This window comes from Eretmochelys imbricata, chromosome 13 (genome assembly GCF_965152235.1).
Source record: "Eretmochelys imbricata isolate rEreImb1 chromosome 13, rEreImb1.hap1, whole genome shotgun sequence".
NCBI lineage: Eukaryota > Metazoa > Chordata > Testudines > Cheloniidae > Eretmochelys > Eretmochelys imbricata.
The window spans coordinates 3,031,622-3,042,619 of NC_135584.1; the positions used below are offsets into that span (position 1 = coordinate 3,031,622).

A 10,998-nucleotide genomic window follows, 5' to 3' on the forward strand; every position below is an offset into this window, starting at 1 on the left:
ATTAAATTGCAGTGTTTTAATATCATGTGCTGCAAAGAGCCATAGGAGACACACATTAAAGAGCCACTTGTGGCTCCTGAGCCTCCGTCTGAGTATCACTGCATCAGAGGAAGGAAAACTGTCTGGATTTGTTTCCTAGACCCAAAAACTCTAAGACTTGTTCTAGATTAAGTCTACTGAATTATCTCAGGTCACCAAATTCTATTGAGGCATCTATATCACAACTAAAAGTCCAACCCCAAGTATTCTCATTAAAGCACAGGCTCTTTCATCCCCACTTCTGAACTGGGCCGAAGGAGCTTTCATCCTATCGTTCCAAGATATCCTCAAAGCATGGCAGGTGTTAGTGCTACATGTTACCTAAGAGACTGGCAGAAGAGAAACTCAATCCAATTTTAAAAGCTTTATTAACGTACCAGAGTAAACAAGTGTTGCCAAACGAATACATCTAGTATAAGACAGTGGTACACGTTAGTGTCCTTTTCCCCACACATGCCACATTGTACCAGTTGGTGCTGTGCCACTAGAATACCATAGTATACAGGATAATTGAAGGGTGCAAGTCATGCACCAAAGGCTGAAAGTCATGGAATGCATTTAAAAAAAGCATTTACCTCTGCAAATTTGTAATAGACACCACCCAAAGCAAAAGCGCTTGCAAGAATCCCAGTGCAAAGCCAATCTCTCTCTCTGCCACTCTGCCAAATATAAATCTTGTTCTGCTGGGGCTTTGGCCAACCATCGCCAAACTATAACCCTTTATCAAGCTTGCAGCTGCTGGACTTCTCCACTTGGCAACAGTAAATAACTGTTCCTTCAAGTCAGAAAGGGAGATTTTAGCACCACTATATATGTGCAGATGTGGCTGCCCCATCTCAAAACAGATATTGGAATTGGAAAAGGTTCAGAAAAGGGCAACAAAAATGATCAGGGGTATGGAACTGCTTCCGCATCAGGGAAGATTAATAACACTGGGACTTTTCAGTTTGGAAAAGAGACTACTTGGGAGAGATATGATAGAGGTCTATAAAATCACGACTGGCGTGGAGAAAGTAAATAAAGAAGTGTTATTTACTCCTTCTCATAACCAGAACTAGGGGTCACCCAATGAAATTAACAGGCAGCAGATTTAAAACAAACAAAAGGAAGTATTTCTTCGCACAATGCAGTCAACCTATGGAACTCTTTGCCAGAGGATGTTGTGAAGGCCAAGACTATAACAGGGTTGAAAAAAGAACTAGGTAAATTCATGGATAATAGGTCCATCAACGGCTATTAGCCAGGATGGGCAGGGATGGTGTCCCTAGCCTCTGTTTGCCAGAGGCTGGGAACGGGTGATAGGGAAGGGATCACTTGATGATTACCTGTTCCGTTCATTGCCTCTGGGGCACCTGGCATTGGCCACTGTTGGAAGACAGGATACTGGGCTAGATGGACCTTTGGTCTGACTCAGTATGGCCGTTCTTATGTTCTATATTCACTTTGCAACTGATCTCAGACTGGATTAACATAGGCCTCCCATCCACTTGAGTTCTGGAAAATCATACCCTACCTAGAAACTGCTGCTTTGAAGGGTGGTCTTTTCTTGTCATTAATTAGTAAGCAGGCTCTAAGAGAGCAATCTCCTACATGGTTTCCCTCATGGATTATTTAAGGAGAGTGCTTTCTCTGGAGTTCAGACAGCAAAGCCACAGCTATTTTAACTCTTTTTTTTTTTTTTTTGGTTTGTTTTTAAAGTTTTTAAGCAGCCCATGTATTGGCAGAGTTGGAAAGTACCACCACCACCAAAAGGAAAAGAGATCTCACTATTTGGATGTTTCTCCTCAGGAAATCCTCATGGCTGTCTGGTCCTGTCAAGCAGGTAACATTTGTAAACTTTGTGCAACAGAAAATTTATCATCAGAAATAGACAGAACCGGACTGCAAGACAAGTGACTGCAAGTCATTTTCAATAACATTCAGGCAGCATCAGGAAAGAAACTAAGGCAGGAAAAGTCTGTGCCACTCCCAGATGCTAAAGCAGGAGATGCAATACATAAAAATATTTTCCCCTAAAAAATCTGCACCCATACAAACCTGATACTTGAACTTCAGAGAAGTTCATATATAAATACTACAAGGGGAGAAAAACAGTCATGGTCCGCATAAATCAGAGATTGTTAAATGCCAGCTATTGTGTCACTAATACAGTATAGGGAAAGGTTGCCCTGTATAAAAATTATTGTTAGACAGGGCAGCTCTCAGACAGAGCGGGCAATTGAAATGTATCCACGAAGGAATGCGTCACATGATAATTCTGCATTTCATACCAGCACTTTTGAAGACAACTAAATCCACAAGACTAGCAGTATTCAACAGTCATTACAACTCAGTAGGGATATGAACGCTGAAGTCCATCCTTAGCATACAAAATATTAAAACGAAAATAAAAGTCACACAACTGTCAATTGCTGTTCTAAGGAGAATCTGTCCTCCATCTTGGCAACAATCTTCATACCTACTAACTGTAAGAGAATCCAAATGCCTCATGTTCATTCATTCTGAAAACAGTACAAATGTATATGCCTCTGTCAAGACGGACATACCCAAATACCCTAAAAATGTAGACTATAGTGGAGATCACGCTGCTGTTAGCAATGACCAACCTCATCAGTCAACTTGTTCTGACACCTAGGTGTCTCACTAAAGTGGAAGTTGAACTCCCCTTTGTCAAGATTCCCATATTCTGCAGCAAACAACCTAAAATCTGAGAGAAACATGGTGGGTGAGGTAGTATGTTTTATTGGACCAACTTCTGTTGTTGAAAGAGCTTAAAAAGTGATCTTTTTCAGGACTAAAGAAGAACTCTGTCTAAGCTCGAAAGCTTGTTTCTTTCAGCAACAGAAGTTGGTCCAATAGAAGATATTACCTCACCTGCCTTGTTTCTCACATATCCTGGGACCAAGATGGCTACTATCACTCTAAAATCTGTGGCACTCTTGTGATTGCCAAAATTTCCTCTTTTTTTAAATAAGGTTTTTGTTGAAAGAAAGTTAAAATAATCAGTACAGTGGCTCTCATTTTTTATATTAAACTCAATTTGTTCTACAGTGTCCCCACTTTTAGTTGTCAATATAAACTAAAGAATTTTGTACCAACAACTCATAACTACACTGTAGAAGTCATCAAGGAAGAAGACCAAGGTTTTGGCAACTATGTATGGTGCATCTGGCACCAAGGGAGTTCATAGGAGGCAGTTTCCTTGTAATCAAAACTAGCTGATCACTGTGATGAGACTAGATGATCATAACGGTCCTTTCTGGACTTAAAAATCTAGGAGTTACTTCTCACTAGAAAGAGCTCAACCCCACCCCAAGAGCCCCACAAGGGACACACGTTAATATAAGCAATCCACTATCACTGGATAAAAAGAATGACACACTTGATAACCCAGAAATAGATCCCCAGGCCTCCCTACAGATAACACGAGACATGGAAACTAATCACACCTCCACTCTGTCACTTACTCTTACTCCTTTCACATCATTTGGTTAACACACTTGTTCTCTCAGAAACTAATCTCAGTGCACCCCTTCTATCACACCCTTCACACTCAAAGTAATTTCTTCTTCTACCCTGAGAAAGTACCTTTACTACAATTTTTTCCTGCACCCCAGCAGCTCATCTTCATTCTCAACTCACAGACCTCCTGACTATGAAGTGGCAACCCTTCCCCTTCACTACTATAGCATTCATCTCCATTGCCCCAGCTCCATCCTACAATCTAATTCCCCCACTTTGACCACAACACCTACTGCTGACGTTCTAATCCCTTTTCCACAATCCATGTTCCCCCAGGATCTACTCCTCCCCTCATTTTTATTATATAACCTCCACCTTATGTTTCACCCCAGCCAAAATGTATTTCCCGGTTTTCTCCAGAAGATACTTCCCCTCCACATGAGCAATTACACCACCCTTTCTCGGTCCAGGACCTAGTTTCCTTCAGTTTACAACATCTAATCCTGGCCGTACTAGATCACCTGGTTCTCCACTGATGTCAATTCCCCCCTCTTTTTACTACAGCCATTGCCAGGACACATTCCACCTCCGCAGATTTACCCTCTTGTTTTGGAATTCTCTTTATAACTTCCCTCAAATCATTTTTAGGATTAATACCTTCCCAGTACATTCCACCCACTCCATTATGGGATTATACTTGCAAGAAAGTGATTCCTCTTCAGAGAACACAACCTACTTAGAAAAACACAGCCACGAGAAGTTTATACTATCAGCACCCCAAGAGCTTTGTACCTCCCCATGACAAGATTTTGGAGGATGTAGTTTCTACTAATATGTAGAAAATATTAAAACCTATATCCACCCCAAACATACCCTACTTAACTCCTCACCTCTGAGTTGCAAGGCAACAGACCCCTGACCCCCACCCCTCAAAGGCCTACACCCCCACCTCAGAGCTGGGAAGAACTCCATCCTCACACCTTAGGCAATACTGTACATCCCCCTCTCTGCTACAGATGTGAAAAGAGGTTGACACCTAACTGTCCAAGAAACGGGTAGGCCCTCCATCACCACAGGGGGATGTAAACCCACCCTCCTCACAGATGCATCTACCCCCAAGAGAACTATGAAATGAAGTTTACCTCTGTCAGATGTGTGTGTCTCAACAGAAGAGGGGGAACAGATGTTTGATATCTACCTATTACAGATGTCCATGATTTGCGCCACTAGAGCCAAACACCCAACCCACGGGCTAATCTTGCCTGCCTCAGGTATTACATGGCCCCATGAATATCTGACTCTGCATACTTCAAGTGTTTTTTTGGGTTTTTTTAAAGAGTATATTTCTAGCACCTATGTCTACAAAGACAGTCTTCTAAACACGAACTGAGGGCTTGTCTACACTTGAAATGCTACAGCAACACAGCTGCAGCTGGGCCACTGTGGTGCTTCAGTGTAGACACTACCTACGGTGAAGGGAGGGGTTCCCCTGTTGGTGCAAGTAATCCACCTCCCTGGGCAGCAAGAACTAGGCTGACAGAAGAGTTCTTCCATCCACCTAGAACTATGTACACCAGGGTTTGGTCACCTTAACTATGCCACTCAGGGGTGTGGATTTTTCACACCCTTGAGCAATGTAGCTGAGTCGATAACAATTTTTTGGTCTAGATCAGGCCTGAGTATAAACAGATGCAAAGCTGATGTGTTGCCTCCAGGTGTCTGTACGTAGCCTGAAACAGCAACTCTAGGAGAGGTGTGAACTGCCCCCCGGCCATCTCAATGAGTTGTTGACTCTTAAGCCTGATTATGACACTTTATGGGCCACTTTTTCCAAATAATTTAGGTAGTGTTGTGAACCAAATTTGTACAATTACCATATTTATGTGCACAAATCTGGTAACTACATATGAAAAGAGCATAACAAAAGAGAATAGAAGTAGTGTGGTCCTAGCAGTGCCCTCCACCACTTACTTCCCACTAAAAGATGCGGATTACAACAGTAACTTTCTTGAGCCTCTCAAACCTACATCAGGTCCTAATAGTGCAAACCTCTGCATCATTGCAGAGTTCCACTGCAGTCAATGGGACTCCACATGGACACAGAGGATTGCACTACTGGACCCTGGCACAAGATCACGGCCGAAAAGTTTCGCTAACATATAAGGAGCATACTCCATCCTCAGTTTTTGTATAAATCTCCCACTGTTCCCAGTGAAAGACTGGCTAGAAAAATGTAGGTGGCCTAAACATTCTTACCCAATCGGTCCTCTTTAAAAAATAAAAATAAAACTCACATGCTTGAGCAATAGTGATAGAACTTGCTATTCCAATAAAAGTATTTTGAACCAATTTTCAGCTGGGGTGAGAAGAGCAGTGATAAGTGGAGCTTTCCTCGGGACATAAACCCCCTGCCATCCACAGAGCTGAGAAGAGCCTGACAAACCACAGCTTCAGGGGCAAGAGCGCCCTCCCAATGAAGCTAAAAGAAGAAACATCCTATTTCACATGGGGAAAGGACATACTCCCCTGGTAGAAAGAGATGGACCCTTCTTCTTCCCACCCCTCACCCTGGTGGGGCAAGACAGATCCTCTCAGCCAGGGGAACAGTCCTGCCCCACCCCACCCCGAACCGGTAAGGGGAGTGGGGAGGATATTGCCTCTCTCAGGGGCATACACCTTGCCAACAGGGCTGGGATGGGGAGGGGCTCCTCTTCTCCAGAAGGCTATAGACCCCCCCCCCATCCACTTCCACCCCCCAGAGAAGCGAGAGGGGGTGGGACCCTGGGACCCTCCCTCCTCCTTCCCCCCGGAGAGAACTAAGAAGGGGCCCACGCCCGCAGAGCTGGCCCCCTCTCCCCGGCACCCCCCCTCCCTATCCCCTAGCGGGGCCCCTCCTCTGTAGAGTTACAGCCCTGAGGCCGGGAAGGAGGATGAGCCCGCCCCGCAGGGCACCTTCCCCTCCCCGCAGGACACCCCCCCCCCGGCCGGGCCCCACACACAGCGGGGAGGGGCCCCCTCCCCGGGAGGGGCCCCCCCTCCCCTCTCATGGACCCCTCCGCCGTGGCCCCATCCTTGCCCCCGCCATGCCTCGGGGTGGTCCCCGCCCCGCCGGGCCCCGGGAGGAGGGGTCGGGTCTGCCCCGCCCGCCGGTACCTGAAGCGGCCGCCGCTCTCGCCTCCCTCCCCACCGGCCTCACACAGACAATATGGCGGAGGCACAAGGCTCGGCAGCCAGCCGCAGGGACCAGAGCGAGGCTGGCCGGAATCGGAAACCCGGCCTCTCCCCAAGCTCGCGACGTGCTGCGGCGGCAGCGGAAGCTGGGCACGCGGGGCGGGGCAACGGGGCAGGCCGAGCGCACGCGAGGACGGCACGCATGCGCCGTATGAGACGCTACGGCACTGCCTTCTGGGAATTGTAGTTCTCTGTCCTTCACGGGCGCCCCTCAGGAGCTGGGGCCTAGAGCGGGCTCAGCTCCTCTGTTGAGCCCGACTCGGGTGTCACGACTTCATGACACTGAAGTGCCAACATGGGCATCCTGACAGCGCAATGGCGGGAAGGCATTCACCGTCGGGGATGTGATTCTGACACATGAACTCGCTGCGTCAGAAAGTGACGGCGTCAGATCAGAATACGGCGTCGACACAACGGTCTGATGATGTCATATCACCATATGATGTCAGCACCACAAAGCATGGTGATGTCATGTCAAGCACACCACAAAGTGGTATGTGCCACTTCAGAATGTTCCGATGGCATGTGCACAAGGTCCGGAGTCCCATGCGATGTCGCTTTGAAACCACGTTGTAAGTGAGAGATGCTGCCCTGAAGCAAGGTGGGGCAGTGCTGAAACGGGATGTCGACTGGAATGGTGCGTTGTCATGAAAAGCATCATGTCACGCCGATCGTTTCTGCGGCCCCAGCGTTCTGTCAGGATGTGTCAGTGGAGAGCAAGCTAGTACCACAGAACTTGCCCTATAAAACATGACAGTCTGGTCGACAATGCTGTTTACAAATTTCTGTTCTTCAGAACTACTTTTGGCTCCGGTCCTGCAAAGACTTATGCATGTGCTTAATTTTATGCACAGTGACCAGGCTCCTAAAACTGCAGGCCCAGGCATAACTCCTTGCAGGATCAGGACCTTTCCTGGTACGTTTTTGTATCATTATCTTTTGCAAAGTGTGTGGAGGGGAGAGGTGTTTTTTTGTCTCTGTTCCAACTGTAAAAAAACGCAAGTGTATTGATGTCAGTCACCATGTTTTGATTTTATTTCCTCCCCCTCCCCACATTTGGATAACCTCAAAAAGCAGCTTGGACTGAAACTTTCCAATATGGCCTGGTCCTAGATCTCTAGGAGGAGAGTGTCGTCTTAAGATAGTCCTTTGTCCCAGTGCCAGAAGCTAACTCCCACACGAGTTCCATCATGATATTGATCATTATTTTTAAGGCTTTTTCCAATTGTTTCAGATTTTTATGTATTTATTTGTAAATTGCAAACAAGCTTTGTCTAATTTGTCACTCTTCCTGGATTTCCAGGGCTATTTGATGCGTAATTAACAGTCTCAGCAGCCAAAACTCAGAGGTAGACTTGTATATTCCACACTGGTTGATGAAACCCTTGAAAGGAATTAGGGATCTGTTTCAGTGGTTGTCCATCTCTTGCCCAAATACGCGGCTGCTGCTGTAAAATAGGAGACAGCCTTTAAGTCTCATGAGATCAGCCCAGTCATTCCCTCAGTCTTGCCCTTGTTGGGAGAACAGGGCTCTGTGTAGAAACGGGGTGAGACATTCCGTAGGATATGGGAAGCACAGAGGGTTCTTTAAAAGTTTCTTTTTAAAACTGCCCTCATCTCATGGGGCCATGGCCATGAGAGAGCAAAATATTCTGTTCACAGAGTCTGCCACCAGGTGGCACGTTTGAGCTACGGTTCAGAAGCTGTCACTAATCCAAGCTGTACATTCTTCCCAAATATTTTTTCTCTGGATGGATGTTCAGAGAGCTGTCAGGTCTCTGCAGATGCTTTTATTGCAGCAGGGGGACACTCCCAAGCATTTGGGGAAAATACATGGCCCAGCAGAGTCAGCACACACTTGCCTTTCACCTCAAAAGGGGAACTGAAATTTAAAGTGAAGATTCCTATAAAGACCCAAGCCTGTGCATAATTTACTGATGTGAGCAGAACTATTGAAGTCAAACATGGTTTTTTGTTTGCAGGATCAGGGCCTGAATCTCCTTTCCTCGTTGCAAAAGCTATCATACAGCTGGCATTCTCTGCTCAGCAGGAATCCACTATGGGCATAGCGGAAGGGCTGAAAGTCAAGATAAAGGTACATTGACTCAGACTGGGGATGGGGGCAGACTTGAAGAGTAGAGGTGCTGCGGGCCTGTTTGATGTAGATTGGCAGAAGAGTGAGGAAAGCAGAACTGGACTAGTGGAACTCTTGTAGGCCAGGATTGAGAGATACTGGTGCTGGTTGGGGGCTGTGACGGTTCTCGGGGTATCCTGTACTGTAAATCAGCTTGTTACCCCATGATTCTAGCGAGACGTAGGCTTGCCCGTGGTGACTGGGTGTCTGCTCCCTACACCCCCAGCCACCCCTACACCTGTTAGCCACTCAAGCACTCTCCCCTGGGAAATGCAGGTTCGCAAGAGGTGCACCCCAGTCCCCAAGTCCCTTTCTCCTGTGATATCCAGCCCCTGACACTGATTACAAACAGGCATCCCAGAGCCTCTGCCCTTCAAGGAGCAGTGTACCCCAGTTACTAGTTTTACCTTAAATCACTGCTCCTATGTAATGCACACCACTTGTGAGCACTCATAATAAAACAAAAGTAGGTTTATTTAAGAAGGACTAGAGCTTCAACTAGAAACAAGAGAGATTGGTGGAAACAAATGGTTACAATACAAAAAAAACCCCATAGAATGCGAACTAGGGCCTACACTTATGAATAGTGCTTTCCTATCTAATAAAGTAGGTTGCAGAGCCGGCTGGTGTCATAGGAACCAGGAACTAAACTTTGATTAAAACACCCCCATTCTGTAAGATGTTTCCTCAGTGAATGTATCCAGGGTGCCTGTCTCCACGCAGGGTTATGTTGAAACAGTCTTGTGAATGTTCATAGACAGGGCGAGCTCTCTAATCTGTTGTAATGTTCCCTTTTTATCTCCAAGTGGTTTTGGCTGTTTGCAGCTGTCTCTGATGGTTTTCCACTGATAGTCTTGGGATGGAGCAAGGCTGGACAACTGAGCCTTGCATTACATCACCGGCTAAACAGGAAGGGTGACAACTCCCTCCTGCTTGAATGGGCCATCACTGAGATATGAGCACCCCAGTGACTAACTTGGACTCTAACTAACTATAACGCAGACTTTCCACATACTTACATTGTCCTTAAATATCACCTGTACACACACCTCGCAGTGATTCTGAGTCTTGCCAACTTATGAACTTTCAGCAGCTACCTTACATGTTACTCTTTATGGATAAAGGCCCTGCAAGAAGTGTGTTTGGTTGAGTGAGTTTGTCAGGTCTGAGACCAGAGTTGCTTGCAAAGAGCTGGGGACCTTTTGCCCAGGTGCCAGTGTGTCACAGAGGCCCAGGGCTGGAGTAACACTGCTGGATTGGCTGAGCTGTGTATGGTGTGCTTGTAAAGTGCCTGGCCACACTGGGTATATCTAGACTGCACACTAAGCCTGAGTCTGTGGGAACTGGTTGAGCATCCAAGCTCGTGTTGAGCATCCACACTGCATTGTAAATCTGGGTTTATAGCTGCTGGACCAAGGTCTCACAGCCAGGCTAACTCATCCATACTGCATTACGCTGCCCTTCTGACTTGGGTCTGCTGCTTGACCTGTGTCCACACTGCAAAATGACAGGGCTTCGACCCGAGTCTCAGCTCTAACCCACTCCCTAGAAGGGTCCTAGGACCAGGGTCCTGAATGTTTGCTGACCTGAGTTGGACTGATTTGTGTGCAAACAGAAGCGGCCCTTGGATACAAACCCGAGTCAGAGCCTGGGCTTAGTGTGCGGTGTAGACATGCTCTCTGGGTCTGGCTGCATCCACCATGACCAGTGCTGCTCAGAAGGAGCCCAGAATAGGGCTTGTGGGGCTGAGCTGCAGAGGCAGAGCTGTGTGGGCTGTCACAGAGCCCACCTGCTGCCTCCACCCCTTGCAGTCAGCCTCCGGTTTGCAGGACCAAGTTCAGTAGCAGCAGCACTGAAGGAGAAGAGGGAAAAGCTGTGACAGACTCTGCAGCTGCTCCTGTTGTTCTCTTTTCTCACAAACCGTAATTTCCAGACGTGCCTTGTATGAAATGACTAGGTGGCAAGGATGCGAGCTCTGGCCTTCTCCTGTGGGTGCAGTGCTGCTTCCTCTCAAGGAAAGCCCCTTGAGACCTTGTTTCACTCTGTTCCCATTCCCACCCAGCCCCCCTCCTGGAGCCTGGGCCAACCTTCACTGCTCTGCCTCTAAAGCACCATGGGAATGCTGCAAAAGT

At 47.0% G+C, this 10,998-nt stretch overlaps 1 protein-coding gene across 3 annotated transcripts in view; it reads right to left on the reverse strand.

Annotated features, from left to right (window-relative positions):
- CSNK2A1 (casein kinase 2 alpha 1) overlaps positions 1-6,789 on the reverse strand; it is a 33,473-nt gene extending 26,684 nt beyond the window's left edge. For 2 of the 3 annotated variants that reach the window (XM_077832012.1, XM_077832010.1), the window contains exons 1-2: positions 6,655-6,789; positions 5,796-5,980 (exon numbers count right to left, since the gene is read on the reverse strand). The gene's annotated coding sequence lies outside the window, so the exon portion shown is untranslated. The remainder of the gene's footprint in view (positions 1-5,795; positions 5,981-6,654) is intronic. The other variant, XM_077832011.1, reaches the window with a different exon arrangement.
- Between the last annotated feature and the right edge of the window lie 4,209 nt (positions 6,790-10,998).